Source organism: Humulus lupulus, chromosome X (genome assembly GCF_963169125.1).
Source record: "Humulus lupulus chromosome X, drHumLupu1.1, whole genome shotgun sequence".
Lineage (NCBI taxonomy): Eukaryota > Viridiplantae > Streptophyta > Magnoliopsida > Rosales > Cannabaceae > Humulus > Humulus lupulus.
Genome location: NC_084802.1, coordinates 126939178 through 126958804, shown reverse-complemented (window position 1 = coordinate 126958804; position 19627 = coordinate 126939178). Strand labels below are relative to the sequence as shown.

The window sequence follows — 19627 nt, the reverse complement described above, 5'->3', positions numbered from 1 at the left end:
TGATATTGCAGTCTATATCAACTAATATTAGTTAACTCTAGGACTTTGCAGTCTTTTGCGTTTTTAATAGTTTTACTTCCTTTCTGATTTTCAGGGACTTGTCATTATCGCATTCAATGATGAAAAACTTAACGGTAAGACCTTTCAGGAGGTTCTCAGTCTTGCTCCAACATTTGTTGTAATGAAATTTTTTGAGAGTATGTCTTTATCTCGTGCAAACAATGTCGTTTTATTATTGTTAGCTACTTAGCTGGCAAATTAGATTTCTTATATTAAGAAATTCTACCCTTTCTCTTAGGTATCCTAGATGTTATCATGATGTTTGGGGCATACTCTACATCACGGAGGCTTGCTATTGCTCATATTTTTCTTTGTTTTATTTGGTTTGGCTCTGCTTCAGTTGTTGTACCTCTCCTATATGTGTATGCACTCAATCTTTGTTTTGTCTTTGGTTTGTTTGGGCTTAACTCTTTGAGTCAAATTTAATCTTTATTCTTTGTTTTAATTCATGAAAGCACTTCAGGAGGAGAGTAAACCAAATGGAAATGGTGTTATATTCAGATTATACTTGATTGTCATTGCCATTTATGGTGGCATCCAATTTTTCATTAGTTTCATGATGCGAATTCCTGCCTGTCACCGACTAACTAATCAATGTGATCGCTGGCCTTTAATTTGTTTCGTCAAATGGATGCGCCAAGTTGTGTTTTATTTTTTTTATCATATGAAATGAGATAATTCTGTTGACTTAATCTTTATTTAATTATGCATTGACTATCATTTTTCCTATTGTTCATTGCTTTACTTTCAATTTTGGTCTATTAATTATTATTAATCATTTTTGTAGGAACGCTATTATGTTGGGCGTGGAATGTATGAAAGGACCACTGATTTTATCAAGTAATAATTGTTAATCGCTACCTTTTCATTTGTATATATGTTTCCTATTTCTAGTTAACTAGTCATTTTTTTCCTTTGAAATGATTTTTAAAATTAGTTGTTTTTAATTTGAATGGAAGGTCAATATGGATATTTTAACTTTTGCAGGTATTTGCTATTTTGGCTTGTGATTTTGGTCCACTAGAATGTGGAAAAATTTGTATTCGAGATGACTTGCGCTTTCCTTTATAACTTATTTTTGTATGTGTGACACTTCAGATACTGTCAATGGCTTCTCCTTTCAACCATTTTTGCCAATGGCTGCCTCTTCATCAGGGCATCGTAGGTTTGTTGTTCAAGGTGATGGCGAGGAGGATTTGCATTTGGGTGGTAACATTTTTATTCTTACTAGTTTTTTTTCCCTCTAGTCTTGGTAGTTTTGTTCATGATATGATACTTGTGTCTTCTCTCTTGGAGGAGACCAAGTTCATACTTTTTCCTGGTCATGTTCTAGTAATTCAATAATTTTCTTCGTTATCTAATGATGTTTTGCGGTCATGTTTTATATAGGCGAAGAAAAAAAATTGTATTTTTGGTATTCTTTGCAGGTTCTTCTTTCACCACCTATTGTAGTTTACTCTCCCCGAGTTCTCCCTGTCTATGTTTGAAAATTTATCTTCCATTTGCTGGTGCTGCGGTATCAGCAGTTACCCAAGCTTGTTGTTTCCTTTGGTTTTGCTGTGTCCCGTCCCTACTTGACTCTCAAGGTTTGTTCACATCATTCTCAATTTGCAAAGCTAAATATTTCATGAAGGAGATAATCTGGTTTTTGTTTGTCTCTATCTTTCTCTACCGAAGTGTGGTCTCTCTCTCTTTCTCTCTTTCTCAAGCTCTCTGTGTTAGCCTTTTTATCTAAGATCAATTTGTTTGTGATTATTTGTCTGAATTTTTTTTATTCAAGTTAGAAGTTCACTAATACTGTAGCATCTTAGTTTTTGCTTCATGAGTTTTCCTCTATTGATGGTTGAAGTTTGTTATGGTTTCTGTTATGGGCTCGAAAAGTTCTCCATAAATTCCACTTTTTGGTTATAGTAAAGTAGTTCTCTGTAGGTTTCTGTTCTGGTTTTGTGTTGTTATACTAATAAAATTAAGTTGCTCTTAGTGAGTTAATGATTTTTTTTTCAGTGTTTCCTCATCCCATTTCATCATCTTTAATTTATAGAACTTCGGGAGGGATTGAAGTATAAGTAAGCCTCCTGTTTTATATGAACCTTTTTTTTTTTGTATTTCACACTTCAAATCGTAGTATATCAACAAAATCTTCAAAAGAATGATTACAGAGTTCTTTTATAAAAGAAATTATTGGTTTGCAGTTCCTCTTTTCTGGTTTTGGTCAAAATCTGGGTTGGCTTTATTATTTTATAGAAATTAGTTGTACCAAACTAGTTTTTTGAGTTGTTGGTCTCGACAGAGATGTTAAGTAGTGGTGGTGCTCAATTATAGATGACTGCTTGATCTTATATGTGCTCCTAGTTATGGTGGTGGTGGTGGTATTTTCTTTGTATCAGTGGCAGTGAGGAGTTATTTAAATATTTATAACTTGATTAGTGCGCATTAATATAATTAGGGGTGTGAATAACATGGTTCCCTTGGCATAAGAACAAAAGATGTGCATTATGCGTTCCTTGGAACTGAAAAGTTTTATGTGCATGTAGAGATGGTGTCTCCATTTTTTTTCCAATAAATCAATAATATACATATTATATGAATAACTTAATGAGAAGGGATGGTTTAGTTGCATATAAATTTTATAAGGTTACATTATTGGAGATTATAGCTTTTATAGTCATTGTTCTACATTTTATTTAGTTACTTTTAATGTCAAGTTATACAAATTGTAAATTGTAACTGGTTTGAGTAAACCATGATATTTTTTTTTTAATAAATGTCACCTACTGCAGTTTTTGGAATCATTCAAATGTTCATAACATAAAAAAGAAAAGAGAAGACACATTTCAAGAAGTATTTATTGTCCATAGAACAACATATATTTGTATATTTATACATGTAAGTGTGTATGTTAAATTGGATTTATTTGAATATTTAGTTGTATAATTTACATTTACCTGATTAGTTCATTTTAATCAAATGGTTCGTGTTTGAATTTGGGATTGCAGTGCTGCTACTGTCTCTCTTTGTTTGTTCAATAATGGCTTTTCTATGTTCACTTCAAGTAGAAGAAATGGCTATGACCTCGAAATCCCGCAAGGTATGCTTCTCTTCTAGGCTTGAATTTGCTAAATGAATATCTGTTTTGGGCATTTAATTTGCAACAAACATAACTATGCATGCAGACAACACAAAGTTACTCCAATAAGCTAACAAAATAAAAACCCCTAATATTTCAAAAGTTGGTTCTAAGTTGAAAATAACTAAACGACCCAAAAGAAATGAACAATTAAATAAATCAATCAGAAGTGAATGATATAAGTTTGATTAAATCAAATTTAATACACAGCCAAAGAATATTTCAGCAACCAAAGAAAATGTCTAGAAAATTTTGTTGGACACTTCTTTTTTTTTTTAAAGAGTTGGGCACTTATTTTTAGTAGGTTCCTGTATGTATAATTATTTTAATATATAATCATTAGTTTTTAATAAAAATGAAAATAGTATTAATGAGTAGTGATAATAATACAAATAAACAATTGTGGAAAAGGAAATCAGACTATAAGAAAATAAAAATAAATTTTTTTAGAAAAAAAGCTCCTATCCTTCACAGAATCTTTTACATCGATTAGCCAAAGAGCCAGTCTAAATTTAATTTTGGCATAAACAGTCCACATTGTCTTCAACATCTTTAAATTTTCTCTTTTTTCCTTATGGTCATTTTCTTCATTCTGAATGCATCAAAATATATATGAACATGTTGAGTTTTGACACTTGAATTCAAGTATTCAACTTTTCTAATGTGCAAGTAAATACGTGTATATATTTTTACTTACCTTTAAATGCTCATAAAAGGAAAATCGTTCTTTTACGACGTATGAGACTGTGCAGTGTCTTGTGCAAGTTTCTAAATACTCTTGTATGTACCACTTTGCAATTACATAAGAGAAAAGGAGATGGAAGAGGAGCTATTAATGCAAAGATGTGAAGAGGAGGGTAAAGGTAAAGAAAGACAAAAGGCTCTCTTGGAGAAGGAAGAACATAAATGGAAGGAGATAAAAGCTTCTCTCATATCCTCTATTCCTAATGCTGGAAGCAGGGAAGCAGCAGCCATGGCAGATGCTGTTCATGCAGTAGGAGGTGATTCTGTTCTTGATGTTTCTAGCATTGCTCGCAGGACATGTCCAACTCAGTTAGCTCGTCGTGCCCTTCAGGTTTGTTTATTATTATCACTATATAAAAGTGTTTAAGTTGTGTAAGACACTTGAGACTCTGTAATTAGTAAGTTATACATCAGCCTCTCTAGCATGCTATTGCTTAAATTTTCATGTTTTAAATCAAACAAGGTGTGGTTGCATTAAAGCTCATTATTTCTTTCTCGAATCCACATACTGTCCAATGGGGTTTGAATCTTAATTAGCCATCTCAATACTGACTTGAAAAAATAAGCTCCAACATTTTTTTTTGGCCCTAAGAGCATGATAATCTCCACTCTTACCTTTGTTTTTAAGTTGCTGAAATATTGTTAAGAAAAATTTCAGGTGTGTGCTTTTGTTCTTACTTGGACTATGTGACAATTGGAAGATGTTTCGGCTAGAAAAGTAAAGGTTTGAATTCAGTTTTCTTATGCTATTTTTCTGGCATGCATGTTAACTATCTTTTGGTTGAGACAATTTATTCTTCAAAAACAGAATTTGAGCAGAAACATTATGTTATTTTAACCATTGCAATTATACCAACTTAATTTACACTTTTAAGCAACAGACTTCCAGCTCAGATGCACCAAGAAATCACACCAAACATTAAAAAGAAAGATAGAAAATACAACTTAAAGTTGCTTCAAATTTTATGATAAATATATAATCGAAAAAGTCTTTGACTATAGTATTAATCCTTCTAAATTTGTAGGAAATAGAATATTGCCCACTTAAAGTAATTTACCTGAACAAAATACACTGAACAAATAATTTACCTGTGGTAGTTGTACTTGACCTTTCATTTGGGCTTGCTTGATGTATTGTATTTGAGTACCTTAAATTTGTACTTATTTGCGGTAGTCATACTCGGTCCTTATGTGTATTTGGTACCTTGATATTTTTAGGAATGAAACGAATTGGATCTCTTTCTAATTTTATTTGGTTCCTAATTTTGCAGAATTTAACATTCATGTGATTTCTAAATACTATGAGTTAACTATATTCATGTGGTTTTCAAATACTTTTGCACATGTAGTTAGTTAGCTCTAACTGTAATATAGGTTAAGCTATAGTTAGTAGATTAGTGTGGTTAGTTTCTTGTTAATCACTTCTTGGTTTCCAGCTCCTTTTTCCCTCTCTTTGTATCTTTGTACTATTTAGCTATAAATAATAAAGTCCCATATCTCTGGTACATTTACAGAGATCATTTTATCCAATTCATTTTCTATTAAGTACTCTTATGTGTGTGTGATGGCAGCGATCACATAGGGGGCCCTATTTGGAAGTATGAAATGCTATTATTTAATCACAAAGGAATGCTGATGATACCATGTAGTACAATGTGATGGTGCTCCTTCCTATGATGATACCATCTAGATAATGACCACCATTGATTACTAAGGCATGCCAAAGGCTTTTGTCATATTTTTTTGGCCTATGTAATTTTCAGAGATTACCCCCAAAACAGAATCTTCTGTTCTCCTTTTTATTTTTTTTATTTTTACCCTAACAGAGCTGAAAATCAATTTAGGAGAGGTGAAAATAAATTTATTTTTATAGAAGCTAGAAGCTAAAAGTTAGATAAGAAAATGAGATAAAAATATTGCTAGACAATTTTATTGTGACAGTCTTGTCTCCATGAAGTTTAATAAAAAGGTCCAATTATTATGAGACATGTCTAGAATCCATTCTTTTTTGTTTTTCCTCTTCTTTTTGTTTATATAATTCTTTTGGCTGCTCCTTCTCATGATTAATTCAGTATTGATTATATTTTTTAGCTCATTACAAGTGTTGAATCACAAATATTCAACACTTGCATATATTTAGATAAAGTTTAGCTCATTCATTCTCTATTCTCTTTGATGAATGTGGTGCTATTTGGAGAGACCAGTGATAAGGAACACATCATAATGAAAATTTAATCTGTTTGCCATAATGGAGTTGTATTGTATTGTATGTATTTGGTTTCGATTCATGTTAGGGTGATTGGTGCAGGATAATTGGCCTTCTGTGATGTTTGCAATGGCAGGAGGGGTGGTACTTAGCCTTGGAAATCTCTCAACTTAGTATGCTTGGGATTTTGTTGGCTTATCAGTCATAGAAGTGATCACTGCAAGCATAACAGTTATTATAAGTCCTTGCTTGGGATTTTGTTGGCTTATCAGTCATAGAAGTTGATGTTTGTCTGTGTTGCTCTTATAGATACTGAATTTTTTGCTTCTCTTGCGATCTTTAATGGTAACAGGAACAACCTTGAATTACTTTTTAGACAATAGAATTAATAGAGCTGAGATCCTTTTCCCTAGCATTGGTTGCTTCTTGGTTGCAGTTTGCCTTGCTTCTACTGTCCACTCATCTAATGCAGCTGATAATAAAGAAAAGCTTGAAGGTTTTTCATCTAAAGAGGGGTATGTTTCATTCATTAAATGTTAAGGTTGTCAAAGAATTATCTTGTTTTTATTCATTTTTAAAAATAAAATCATCGAGCTTGTTGAGTGATGCAATTTTTACTTAATTGTTTTGTTTGATGGTGCACTTAAGGATAATGAGAATGAGTAGAAAACTAGTTGTACCACTATAGATGGCACTGTAAAAGACAATAATTTTTAGTATGGAAAATCAATTAAAATTCTCACATTTAGATGAAAAGTGATAATCTTGTGTTGCAAAAATACTACACAACAATATTTGGACGTTCATCACCTGACATTCAAATCCAAACATCTCAGATTCTCTATCACATTTAATAATTATAACTCTTGCTATAGGTGTTTGGGAAAAGCACTCTCATTGGACTGTCCATATGTTTCTTTGATGGTGTTTGCTTTTCTCTATTCTCACCAGCATTTAACTTGGCAACAAATGATCAATGGCATACATTGAAAGATGGGGTTCCTCACTTGGTTCTCTACACAGCATTCTTTTACTTCTCAGTATCTTTTTTTGTCCTTGCTATAATCCTCACATCACATTCCTTTACTACCCTGTGCTGGACTTACCGAAATCATCATTCAAGGCTTATATGAATGACTGGAATGGCAGAGGCTGGGCCTTAATGGTCGGTCTGCTCTGCGGTTTTGGCAATGGTCTCCAATTCATGGGAGGCCAAGCTGCAGGGTATGCTGCAACAGATGCTGTTCAGGTTGGTTCAAATATATTTTTTTGTCTTGATTCCAAACTTCTCTTTTGTGGGATAAACTTGTTTGTGCAAAATTTCAACAGAACCAAAATATGCATCACATACTAATATGGACTTTTTTGGGGTGGTGATTGGCAGGCACTTCCACTAGTAAGCACTTTCTGGGGAATTCTTTTGTTTGGAGAATACAGAAAATCGTCAAGAAGAACATATATATTGCTAGTAAGTATGTTGTCTATGTTTATTGTGGCTATTGATGTTCTTATGGCATCATCAGGGCATCGAAAGTAGGAGTCAGCTGCATACACAACCCTTTGCCTTTGTTTTTGGGTAGTGTTTTGTGTAAAGTAATAAGTTGGTCTGTGTTTTGATAATACCGATGAGGATGGATTAACAATACGAGAAGTTGTTGGTTCAAATGATAGTATTATGATAGTATAATTTGATTGATTTGATAGGGAAGATGAGAAAGACAAAATGATAATGGGGCCAATTTGACTTAATATTATGCTCATTACAAGTGTCCTCTCTTGTAAATAATTTCCATAGCATTTTTCTTGAAGTAATTTGTGATGCTAGATAATAACAATAAAATATTTCTTTGTTTATTTTGCAGATGTGACAAGCGAAATAGAAAATGATACTTAATGTTGACCCAAGATTTGGCCAACTGACACGGAATCAAAATATGCTTGATATGAATGAATGTGTAGAGAAGAACGTAATGACAAAAAGTAATAACAACACGATATTTTTATAGTGGTTCGGCCCCAGTATCTGGTAATAACCTACGTCCACTTAGATTGTTATTGATATGAGAACCAAAGGAGTGATCAAAGAACAAGGGTTCAATGAGTTTCACTAACCTCTCAAGAACAATACAATATCACTAGGAGAATTACTATAGTCTCAAATGATTCAAAAGCCAAAAGTCCCTTCCTTGAGCTATCTCTTGCTATTTATAGGCTCAAGGGGGATTACAAAAGATTGTTACAGATATTCTCTCCTGAATAATCGGATACTCTGGAGATTGTGTGAGTTAAATTCGGGATTTACAAAGATCTTCTCGGTAATGTTGCTTTGTATTCGGAACCATCGACCAGACTGGTCCCAGGTAAGACTAGGCTGCTTACTGCTCCGAATGCGTCTTCTGGTCGATACTCTAGCAAAACTTTTCCAGGTGTCAGCCACGTGTCCAAGGACCACTTGCCACGTCATCAATGCTAATTTTTTGGATAACATTTGCCCCCCAAGTTTATTTATCACGAGCAATAAATAAACTTTTAGACAACGACTCTTCGATAACCCCGCCTTATGTGTCAGAACCCTTCATGTGTTCTTGGAAAAAGTAACCTACTTCCGTCTAATCACGTCTTTTCGGTTCCCCAGAAATAATTCGACGGCCATTCCGCTTCCCCATACTTCGAAAAAGGGAAACTGATGATTACACCTTTTTAATTCCACAGGCAAACTTATATAATACCTTCGAAATCTTCCTTTTCTTTTTACGCACGCCATTGTCTTCACAAGAAACCCTAAAAGCCAGAGCTTTAACCGTCCCCGGAGACCGTTTCTTCTGTACTTCCAAGGCCCAGACCGAGAGTTCCTTGATCTCCGAAGGCCCTTTTTCCATCTCCACGATCATTTTCTTGGTAAGTTTTTGAATCCTTATGCTTCAAATTTTCGTGGTGCATGCTTCTGTATGTTGACTGTATGAGTTTATCTGTTTCTGGTTCGAGATGCTTGTGAGTAGAATGTTTTGTAGGCAAAAAAGGGTTACGAGTTAGTTTAATAGTCAGGATCATACTTTTAGGACGTAAGATCGAAGTAAAAATTCGACCTTTAGGCTAGTTGGAAAATAGGTTTTTCCCGCCCTAAGGGGAGTTGAAAAAGCTTTTTTGAAAAACTTTTTACTTTCACCCTTTGATCCGTCTTTCAAACTGTTCGTATGGAACACTTAGCTTTTTGTTAGAATGTTGTTGTATAAAAGCTTGGCTTTCATACTCGACCAGCGTTATTCTAAAAAGCTTTTAAAAATTCTTTATCCTCACCTCCCCATTCTTCTGTTTGCAGACATTGATGCCAGATTTGTGGGGAGGTGAACGGCCCATCGACGATGACCTTCTCGCCCAGCTGCTCGAGGGTGAAGAACAACTGGCCGACCGAGTTCACGAGATTCCCTTCTCACGATCATCTACTAGACCTCGTCCTTCTCCTCCTCAAATGGCCTGTTCCAAATCTGTAGGCAAGAAAAGACCTGAGTCTGAAAACAATTGAACCTTTCTCCCCAGCCTGATTCACAGGCTAGGGCTCCCTCGACCAGTGGTCGAGAAAATCTTGTTCCTAACCCTAATATCCAAACCAGGGCTCGCCCTCACCATCAGAATCTGCCTGATGTCGAGTGGTATACTTCTCCGACCAGCTCAGTGACCGTGCGGATGGTTGCTAACTACTTCAGGAAATACCCTCTTACAGGGGTTTCCATTATAATTCCTACCGCAGACCAAAGGGCTAACCTCCCTGGGGGCATATACAGCGCCTGGTCTCGGTATCACTTAGAGGCGGGGGCTTACCTCCCTTTACATCCTTTTTACGAGGGGGTGGCCAATTATTTCAGTGTCTCCCCCTTCCAAATTACTCCAAACGGATATAGAATGCTGGCCGCACTCTATATCCTGTACAAACTCAAGAAATGGCCAGAACCTACCCCTCACGAGGTCAACTATCTTTTTGACCTTAAATCCAACCCGCAACAATATGGAACGGGTTTCTTCCACTTCTGTCACCAGGAGACCAACCGGACGTTCCTGAGTGACACCACGCATATATCGAACGTGGGGCAGTACAGTAAGGAGTACTTCCTTACACCGGACATAACCAACAACAACCCGGCCTTCGCTCGAGGAGGTAATTGCTTGTCTTTGACTGGTCGATACCTTTAATCAAAGAGTTTCCTTTCATTTTTCTCAAATTGCACTTTGTCTTTTAGGCCCATGGTTACGTCCGACCCCAACACCAGACATGGTGTTGAGGTCCAACAGACTGGCCAGGATGACAGACGCAGAAAAGAGCGTCAAGTCCTTGGTCACCAATGAAAACTTGAGGCTGTCTGGCCTCCTGGCTCCTCGCCATGAAACAAGAGGGTCCGTGGTAGACGATGCCACTGCCGAGGGGGTTCCCGAGCAGCAACCTCCCGCGTCCCCTCCTCGAAGGAGGCCAACGGGGGTTACAATCAAGGAGCCCACGGGCAATCCTTCCGCAGAAAGGCCTTCTGCTCCCCAAGGCAAGGGGAAACAAAAGGCTAAAGAGCCAGTTGTGGACCTGGGGGAGTCCTCTGATGAAAATGGTAAAGTTATTTTGCTTTTAAGTAGCTTGCCAATTCCCTGTTATTTGTTTGACGGGGAGGGCAACTTTACATATACTCCAAATTTAGGGCCAGAGTTCTTCATGCCAGATAATGAGTGTATGACTAATAGAGTCAATAGTATACCGACCAGTAGTTGTAGCTCGGGTATTAACTTTGTGACCTTCTTCTTCGTTTTGATCGATAGTCTTCATCTGCTTTTATCTTTACCCATTGCATGTTTTTTCTTGTGTGCAGATATGGCCACTCCCAACGTCTTCGATCTATACAATGCTGAGGAGGAAGAAGAAGTTCCTCAGCTCCGAAGGAAGTCGTCGCGGAGACAAACTGGCGAAACAAGCCAGAGACCGGCCAAGAAAGGTCGAACAGAGGACCCTCCCAGGGACGTGCCTGCTAGGCAAACTACTATTCATCCTCCAGCTCCTACTGAGAAAGAGACTCCTCCCGCTCCAAAGATCCCTCCTCCGGCTCCAAAGAACCCTCCTCCGGCTGCACCCAGCAAGGAACAAGATAGGCGGGAAGAGACCCTTGGGGCCAAACTCTCGAGCTGTGCCGTGCGAGTAGCAAAAGACCGCATCGTGTACATCGAGAAAAATGACCGCGTCAAGGATGCAATGGTTGAGGCAGAAAACATGATGTTCGACCTGATCCTGAACAAGACCTTGAACGAAATAGCCAGCGTAAGTACTTCTTTAATCCTTTTGGCCTTAGTCTTTTAGTCTTTGCCACAAGTTCTAACTCTTATCCTCTGTCTTTAGGCTTTGCTGTCTGCCACCACTGCTCGTACCCGCACCCAAGCTACCATCGAGCAGGCTAGGGCAAAGGCCATTGAGGGGTACCAAGTGAAGGCAGCCGATGAGCTTTCGGCTGCAGAGGCCAGGCACGCCATGGATTTGGAGGCGATGGTCCAACAGAGGGACGTTGCGGTGACAAAGTTGTCGGAGGCTGAAGCTGTAAAAGAAGCTGCGATAAAGTCGAGGCAGGACTATCAAGATGCCAGCCGCACTCACCTTCGCAAAATCAGAAGGTTGGAAGAGGTGCTTAAATCCAAGGACAAGGCCATCGCCACTCTCGAGGGCAAAGTAAAGCAGCTAGAGCTCGACAACTCCAAAAATCTGGAAAGGTATAAGAGGACGACACTCTGATGTTTCTACAACTTCTGGGAGCACAATCAGGGAGCCAACTTCAACTATCTTTCAGAGGATATCAGGGCTGCCGAGCTGGCTCGCTGTGCTGTCCAACTGGCCGAAGAGGAGGCAAGAGCGAGGATCCCTGCTTCCCCAAGCCTGGCTGGTGCTGAAGAAGAAGGGGTTATTGAGGATGCTGTCAACCAGAATGCTGCTAATGACCCTCCGGCCCCAAATGCCTCTTGAACTTTTTCCATTATTTTTTTCTTTCTTTTTGATTGCACGACCCACGGGTCGTGATGTAAAGACAATATTTTTATTTTAAACTTTGCTGCATGGGCAGTAAATCATTTTCTTTTACTTGAACAATTACATCCAAGCAGTGATGCTTGCGGTGTAAAAGGTTGCATGATGCTATAATATTTTCATTTATTATAACATTTTTCCGTATGACCGAACTTAGCATAGTACTTTGGCATGATTTAACAAAATATAAATTTTGAAAAATACTCTAAGTACCTTAGCATGCTTTCACTCATTTTGTTCATGTGTTTACATACCTCATGGTATGCTTTGCTATCGATGTGCCTTATATGCCCCCCAAGTGATCGAGGAGCTTTAGGTCCTTGGTCACTTGCCTTGACCATGACCTGTTCGAACATTCCTGTTCGTGCGTAAAAATAATACTTGTAATACAGCAAAACAACACACGTAATGAACAAATACTTGCAAATATAAATTCACAAAGGTTGGCAAGAATGACTGGCTGCGCACAGTCCCTTATAATCTCGTATTTACGAGTGATTCTGAAATAGAATCTTACATATATGAGCGATTAGCCATATAGCGTGGCTAACCCTCTTTGCTAAACTTGTAAAAAGTAAAATTAATACAAGCCAGTCCTTTAAAAAGGATTGTTCACTGATAATACTTGCGCAGGTGTTCTCCATTCCAATAGCATGGAACGAGATCTCCGTTTAAGCGTGCAAGTTTGTAGGTGCCCGGATGAAGGACTTCTTCAATTTGGTAAGGTCCTTCCCAATTAGGTCCGAGCACTCCAGCAGTAGGGTCGCGGGTATTTAAGAAAACTCGTCGTAGCACTAGGTCTCCGACGTTGAATTTTCTTTCTTTAACTTTGGAGTTAAAGTACCGGGCGACTTTTTGTTGGTATGCAACAACTCGGAGTTGGGCCTTCTCCCGTATCTCGTCAATCGAGTCTAGGGATTCCATCATTAGTTGGTTGTTCTGGTCCTGGTCGTATGTTAGACGTCGATGTGAGGGGGGATCTAATTCGACAGGCAACATCGCCTCATATCCGTAGGCCAAGGAAAATGGGGTATGTCCTGTCGCTGTTCAGTGAGACGTTCTATACGACCAGAGGACTTCAGGCAATTGCTCTGGCCATGCTCCCTTAGCTTCTTCGAGCCTCTTCTTCAGGGTGTCTTTAAGAGTTTTATTCACGGCTTCGACCTGCCCATTCGCCTGGGGGTGTGCAACTGAAGAAAAGCTTTTAATGACTCCATGTCTTTCGCAGAAATCGGTGAATAAGTCGCTGTTGAATTGAGTCCCGTTGTCTGAAACTATCTTTCTAGGCAAACCATATCGATAGACAATGTTTTTGATAACGAAGTCAAGGACTTTCTTGGTCGTGATGGTAGTGAGCGGTTCAGCTTCGGCCCATTTGGTGAAGTAATCGACCGCTACGACCGCGTACTTTACTCCGCCTTTTCCTGTAGGTAGGGATCCAATCAAATCTATCCCCCACACTGCAAAAGGCCAAGGACTTTGCATCTATTTCAATTCGTTTAGAGTTGCTCGTGGAATCTTGGAGAATCTTTGAAATTTATCACATCTTCGTACAAACTCCATCGAATCCTCATTCATAGTTGGCCAGAAGTAGCCTTGCTTTAGAATCTTCTTTGCCAAACTCTGCCCCCCAGCATGATCCCCACAGAAGCCTTCATGCACCTCCTTCATGAGTTCCTTAGCTTTTTCTGGTGTAACGCACCTGAGTAGTGGCATTGAATATCCTCTTCGGTACATAACACCATCGACCACTATGTACCTAGCGGCTCGCCTTTGTAGAGTTCTGGCTTTGTTCCTATCTGTTGGCAGCGTACCATCTGTCAGATACTCCAAATAAGGTGCCATCCATGTATCTTCCATCCGTATCTCCATACTGGATTCGATTGTTTGAATGCTTGGCTCACTCAGTCTCTCTACTGGCACGATGTTCAAAGTGCCAGCATCCTTCGCGCTCGTGAGTTTGGCTAAGGCATCTGCGTTCGAATTCTGATCTCGCGGGATTTGCTGGAGGGTGTACTTCGTGAACTGGGCTAGCAGATCTTTTGATTTATTTAAGTAGGCCACCATTTTCAAGCCTCGCGCTTGATATTCTCCCAGGATCTGATTCACCACCAGCTGTGAATCACTATAGATATCAAGCATCTTTATGCTCATATCCTTTTCCATTCTCAAACCAGCGAGGAGTGCTTCGTATTCCGCTTCATTATTTGACGCGGTAAAATTGAACCTGATGGCGCAGTGAAATCGATGCCCCTCCGGCGTTATCAATATCACTCCCGCTCCAGCGTGGGATTCGTTGGATGAACCATCTGTGAATAGCTTCCACGAAGGAGCTTTGTCTTGAGGCTCGGGCGCTTCAGGCTGTTCGCACTGCTCGCTGTCTGGGAGTTCGGTGAACTCCGCAATAAGGTCGGCCAAGACTTGTCCCTTGACTGCTGCTCGCGGTGAATAAGTTATATCGAACTGCCCCAGTTCGACTGCCCATTTTAATAATCGTCCAGCCGCTTCTGGTTTTTGGAGGACTTGCCGAAGGGGCTGGTCAGTTAGAACTGTAATAGGATGGGCTTGAAAATAGGGGCATAGCTTCCTAGAGGCCAGGATCAAGCAGTATGCTAACCTCTCAATTGGTGGATATCTCAATTCTGCCCCGATCAATCTCTTGCTGACATAGTAGACTGCTTTTTGTATACCTTCCTCCTCTCGCACTAGTACCGCGCTAGCAGCAACTTCAGTAATCACCAGGTAAATAAACAAAGTTTCTCCTTCAATTGGCTTTGATAAGATGGGAGGCTGTGCCATATGGGCTTTCAAGGCCTGGAATGCTTGCTCGCAGTCTCCTGTCCATTCAAACTTCTTATTTCCCCTAAGTAGATTGAAAAAAGGGACACACTTGTCTGTGGATTTTGAAATGAATCTACTTAGGGCTGTGATTCTTCCGGTTAAACTTTGTACATCTTTGATCCTTTCTGGCGACTTCATGTCGATCAGGGCTTTTATCTTGTCGGGGTTGGCCTCGATTCCTCTTGAATTCACAATAAACCCCAAAAACTTCCCTGATCCAACTCCGAAGGAACATTTGAGGGGATTTAACTTCATCTGGTATTTGTTCAATACACTAAAGCACTCTTGCAAATCCCTCACATGTCCTTCTGCCTTTTTAGACTTTACCAGCATGTCATCCACGTATACCTCCATGTTCACTCCGATTTGCTCCTTAAACATGTGGTTGACTAGCCGTTGGTAAGTCGCACCTGCGTTTTTCAATCCGAAGGGCATTACTTTGTAACAGTATAAGCCCGTATCGGTCTGAAAGCTGGTGTGATCCTCGTCAGGGGGGTGCATGCTAATCTGGTTGTAGCCTGAATATGCATCCATGAACGAGAGGATCTCGTGCCCTGCAGTTGCATCGACCAACTGGTCGATTCTTGGGAGTGGGAAGCAGTCTTTCGGGCAGGCCTTATTGAGGTCCGTAAAATCCACGCAGGTCCGCCATTTGCTGTTAGGCTTGGGAACCAGCACTGGATTTGAGACCCATGATGGATAAAATGCCACCCTGATGAATCCATTGTCCTTTAGTCTTTCGACTTCTTCTTTTAAGGCTCTTGATCTATCTTTATCGAGCAGCCTTCTCTTTTGTTGCACGGGTGGAAAGGTCTTGTCTATATTCAGGACATGGCTGATAACTGTGGGATCTATCCCAGCCATGTCTTTATGTGATCAGGCGAAAACCTCCTGGTTCTTTCGCAAAAATTCCACCAGCGCGCTCTTTGTGGTAGGATCTAAGTTTTTCCCAACCTTTACGACTCTGGTCGGGTCTTCTTTGTCGAGTTAGACCTCCTCCAGGTCCTCGACGGGTCCAACATTTTCTTCAAAATCCCCAAAGCGAGGATCCAAATCTCTATCCTCACTTTGGGCAACACCCTATTTGGTGACTTCATCACCAGATTGGGCTTGTGTATCAACTGCCATCTACAACCTATCTGAGGTAGCGCTCTTCGACGTTCCACTCTTCGCCTTTGTGATTGAGGCGTTGTAGCACTCCCTGGCTTCCCTCTGGTTTCCCAACACGCAACCTACCCCCGCGTCTGTTGGGAACTTCATGGCCAAGTGCCACATAGAGATGACGGCCCGCAGATCAACCATTATGGGCCTTCCAATAACGGCATTGTACGCCGAAGGACAATCGACCACTACAAAAGTGGCGAGTAATGTCCTTGTTGCAGGCGCTGTACCCGTCGTTACTGGGAGTTTGATCAATCCGGCGGGGGCGAGTCCTTCTCCAGAGAAGCCGTATATCGTTTGGTTGCAGGGCTCCAAGTCCTTAACGGACAATTTCATGCGTTCCAGCGTAGATTTATACAGGATATTCACTGAACTTCCTGTATCGACCAGTACTCTCTTCACCATCATGTTGGCCATCTGGATGTCCACAACCAGTGGATCGGAATGTGGGAACCTGACGTGTTGGGCGTCGCCATCAGAGAAGGTTATCTCACCCTCCTCTGACCGAGCCTTTTTTGGTGCACGGTCCTCCACAGTCATCATCTCGATGTCCTGGTCGTGGCGCAGAGTCCGAGCATATCGTTCCTTGGCCTTTCTGCTATTTCCCGCGAGGTGCGGGCCTCCACAGATGGTTAAGAGTGTTCCAGTCACGTGGGCAGGCTGTAAGGGTGGCGAGCGTTGGCGCGCGGACGCTTGCTCGTTGCCACCCGGAGCTTCTCGTTGAGAATTTCCCGAGGCCCGTACGTATCTTCTCAAGTGTCCTTGTCTAATAAGGAACTCGATTTCGTCTTTCAACTGGTTGCATTCATTGGTGTCATGTCCGTAGTCGTTATGATAACGACAGAACTTGGTAGTGTCTCTCTTCGAAATATCCTTCTGAATGGGGCCAGGTTTTTTGTAACGCACACTAGAACTTGTGGCCTGATAAACCTCTCCCCGAGACTCAACGAGGGCAGTGTAGTTAGTGAACCGAGGTTCATAACGATTACCCTTGGCTCGTTTGTTGTCGGAGGTGGAAGGCTCGTTATACGGCCGTTTTCCACCGTTCTTGCCATTGCCATTGCCGTTCCCGTTGCCTTTGTCGTTGCCATTAGGTTTGGAACCATTGGCGGGTTCGGAAGCCTTCTTACCCTTGTCTGAGGGCTTCCCGTCATCAGCAATGGCTTCTTCGAGCTTGATGTAGCGAACAGCTCGGTCTAAAAATTCTTGGGTAGTTCTCACTCCTTCCTTTCGGAGACTTTTCCAGAGGGGAGAACGACGTTTTACTCCTGCGGTAATGGCCATCATTTTGCCTTCGTCTCCCACCATTTTTGCTCCAGCCGCCGCTCGCATAAAGCGCTGGATGTAGTCCTTTACTGACTCCCCATCCTGCTGGCGAATTTCAACCAGCTGGTTTGCTTCGGTTGGATGCACACGACCTGCATAGAACTGTCCGTAAAACTCCCTTACGAACATTTCCCAGGAAACTATGCTTACGGGAGGGAACTTAAAAAACCATTTCTGCGCAGCTTCAGAAAGTGTTGCAGGGAAGATCCTGCACCGAGCGTCTTCGGACACTTTCTGAATGTCCATTTGAATTTCAAACTTATTGACATGGGACACTGGGTCTCCATACCTGTCAAAGTTTGGGAGTGTAGGCATTTTGAACTTGCTTGGAGTTTCGGCATTAGCTATCCTCTGTACGAAAGGAGTGCCTTTCCTCCTATCGTGGTCGATGTAAGACGTCCTTCCCCTGACCAGCTCTTGCACTGCCTGGTTGAGGGCGTCTATCTGGGCCTGTACAGCGGCAGGAATCGATGTGGCCTCTGTTGCTGGGGGGACGTTCTCGCCATGCCGCTCGCGGCGATCGTTGAGTACGTCATGCAAATCCTCATCTCTTCTCCGCTGCTCGCTACCCCCGAGCCTATTGAAGACATTATTTTGTTTGGGCTGCCCCCCGGCATCTCATCTATTGGGTTGGTCATCTTGAGGTACCTGGCTCCTGCCTTTACCTCTTTCTTCATTCCTTCGGCCAGCGTTCCCCTTGCCTGAGTCAGCCTCATTATATCCATGGCCATCTCTAAACCTCGACTGGCTATGGTGGGATCGACTGTTCCCTCGATTTCCATTCCTGGCTAAAACGTCCCGAGCGTTAGAGGGCGGCCTGCGCTGGTCGTGGTGTCCCCGTGCATCATCGTGCCGTGGGGGACCCCGGACCGCAGAGCCTAACTCTGAGTCCCTCCTGTTACTAGGGGGATACTGACCTCTGTTCGGTAGGTTTGGCACATCACCCCTACAGCGTCTAGGACTACGAGGCTGATGCTCGGCCCTATTCTGCCTTTGTTGCGGGGGATCACCGTGACCAGCCTGGGATGGTGGCTGCGCCTCAGGGTCCAGCAGGGCGTCGTCATGGGGCGCTTGAGGCTGGTCGGGCCTTTGTGGATTTGAAGGCTGGATCGGTGGGCTTGGGTTAGGACCCCTCTGGGGTGGCCCATTGCCAGGTTGGTCAGGTTGCGAAACAGGTGTGGCCTGATTCCTTGCCAGCTGCAAGGCCGCCTCGAGGGCTGCCATGGCTTCACTCTGGCGGCGGTCCATCTCCGCCTGCCTTTTGCTTAGTTCCGCGCGTTGCCTTTCAATCTCCTGCTGCTGTCGTGCCACAACTCCGGCAGCAGTCTCCTGACTGGCTCTCAGATTAGCCAGCTCTTCCTGCAACGCGCCCAGGGTACTCTTCAGCATTGCATCATCCATTTCTTCCTCCTCAAAGTCCAGATGTGGCTCATCCTCTGCCACACTTGCAGGGGGAGGAGGAGGTGGATTTGATGGCGCAGCAGTGGCCGCCTGTCCAGCTTTCCTTCCAGTTTTCGCCATTAGTTTGCTCAGCAATGATTAATCAAGCTCTCAATGAAAGCACCAGAATGTTGACCCAAGATTTGGCCAACTGACACGGAGTCAGAATATGCTTGATATGAATGAATGTGTAGAGAAGAACGTAATGGCAAAAAGTAATAACAACACGATATTTTTATAGTGGTTCGGCACCAGTATCTGGTAATAACCTACGTCCACTTAGATTGTTATTGATATGAGAACCAAAGGAGTGATCAAAGAACACGGGTTCAATGAGTTTCACTAACCTCTCAAGAAAAATACAATATCACTAGGAGAATAACTATAGTCTCAAATGATTCAAAAGCCAAAAGTCCCTTCCTTGAGCTATCTTTTGCTATTTATAGGCTCAAGGGGATTACAAAAGATTGTTACAGATATTCTCTCCTGAATAATCAGATACTCAGGAGATTGTGTGAGTTAAATTCGGGATTTACAAAGATCTTCTCAGTAATGTTGCTTTGTATTCGGAACCATCGACCAGACTGGTCCCAGGTAAGACTAGGCTGCTTACTGCTCTGAATGCGTCTTCTGGTCGATACTCTAGCAGAACTTTTCCAGGTGTCAGCCACGTGTCCAG

At 41.5% G+C, this 19627-nt stretch overlaps 1 pseudogene; it reads left to right on the top strand.

Moving 5' to 3' along the window:
* Window positions 1-5549: 5549 nt before the first annotated feature.
* LOC133803902 (ureide permease 1-like) lies at window positions 5550-7759 on the top strand (annotated as a pseudogene).
* Window positions 7760-19627: the final 11868 nt, after the last annotated feature.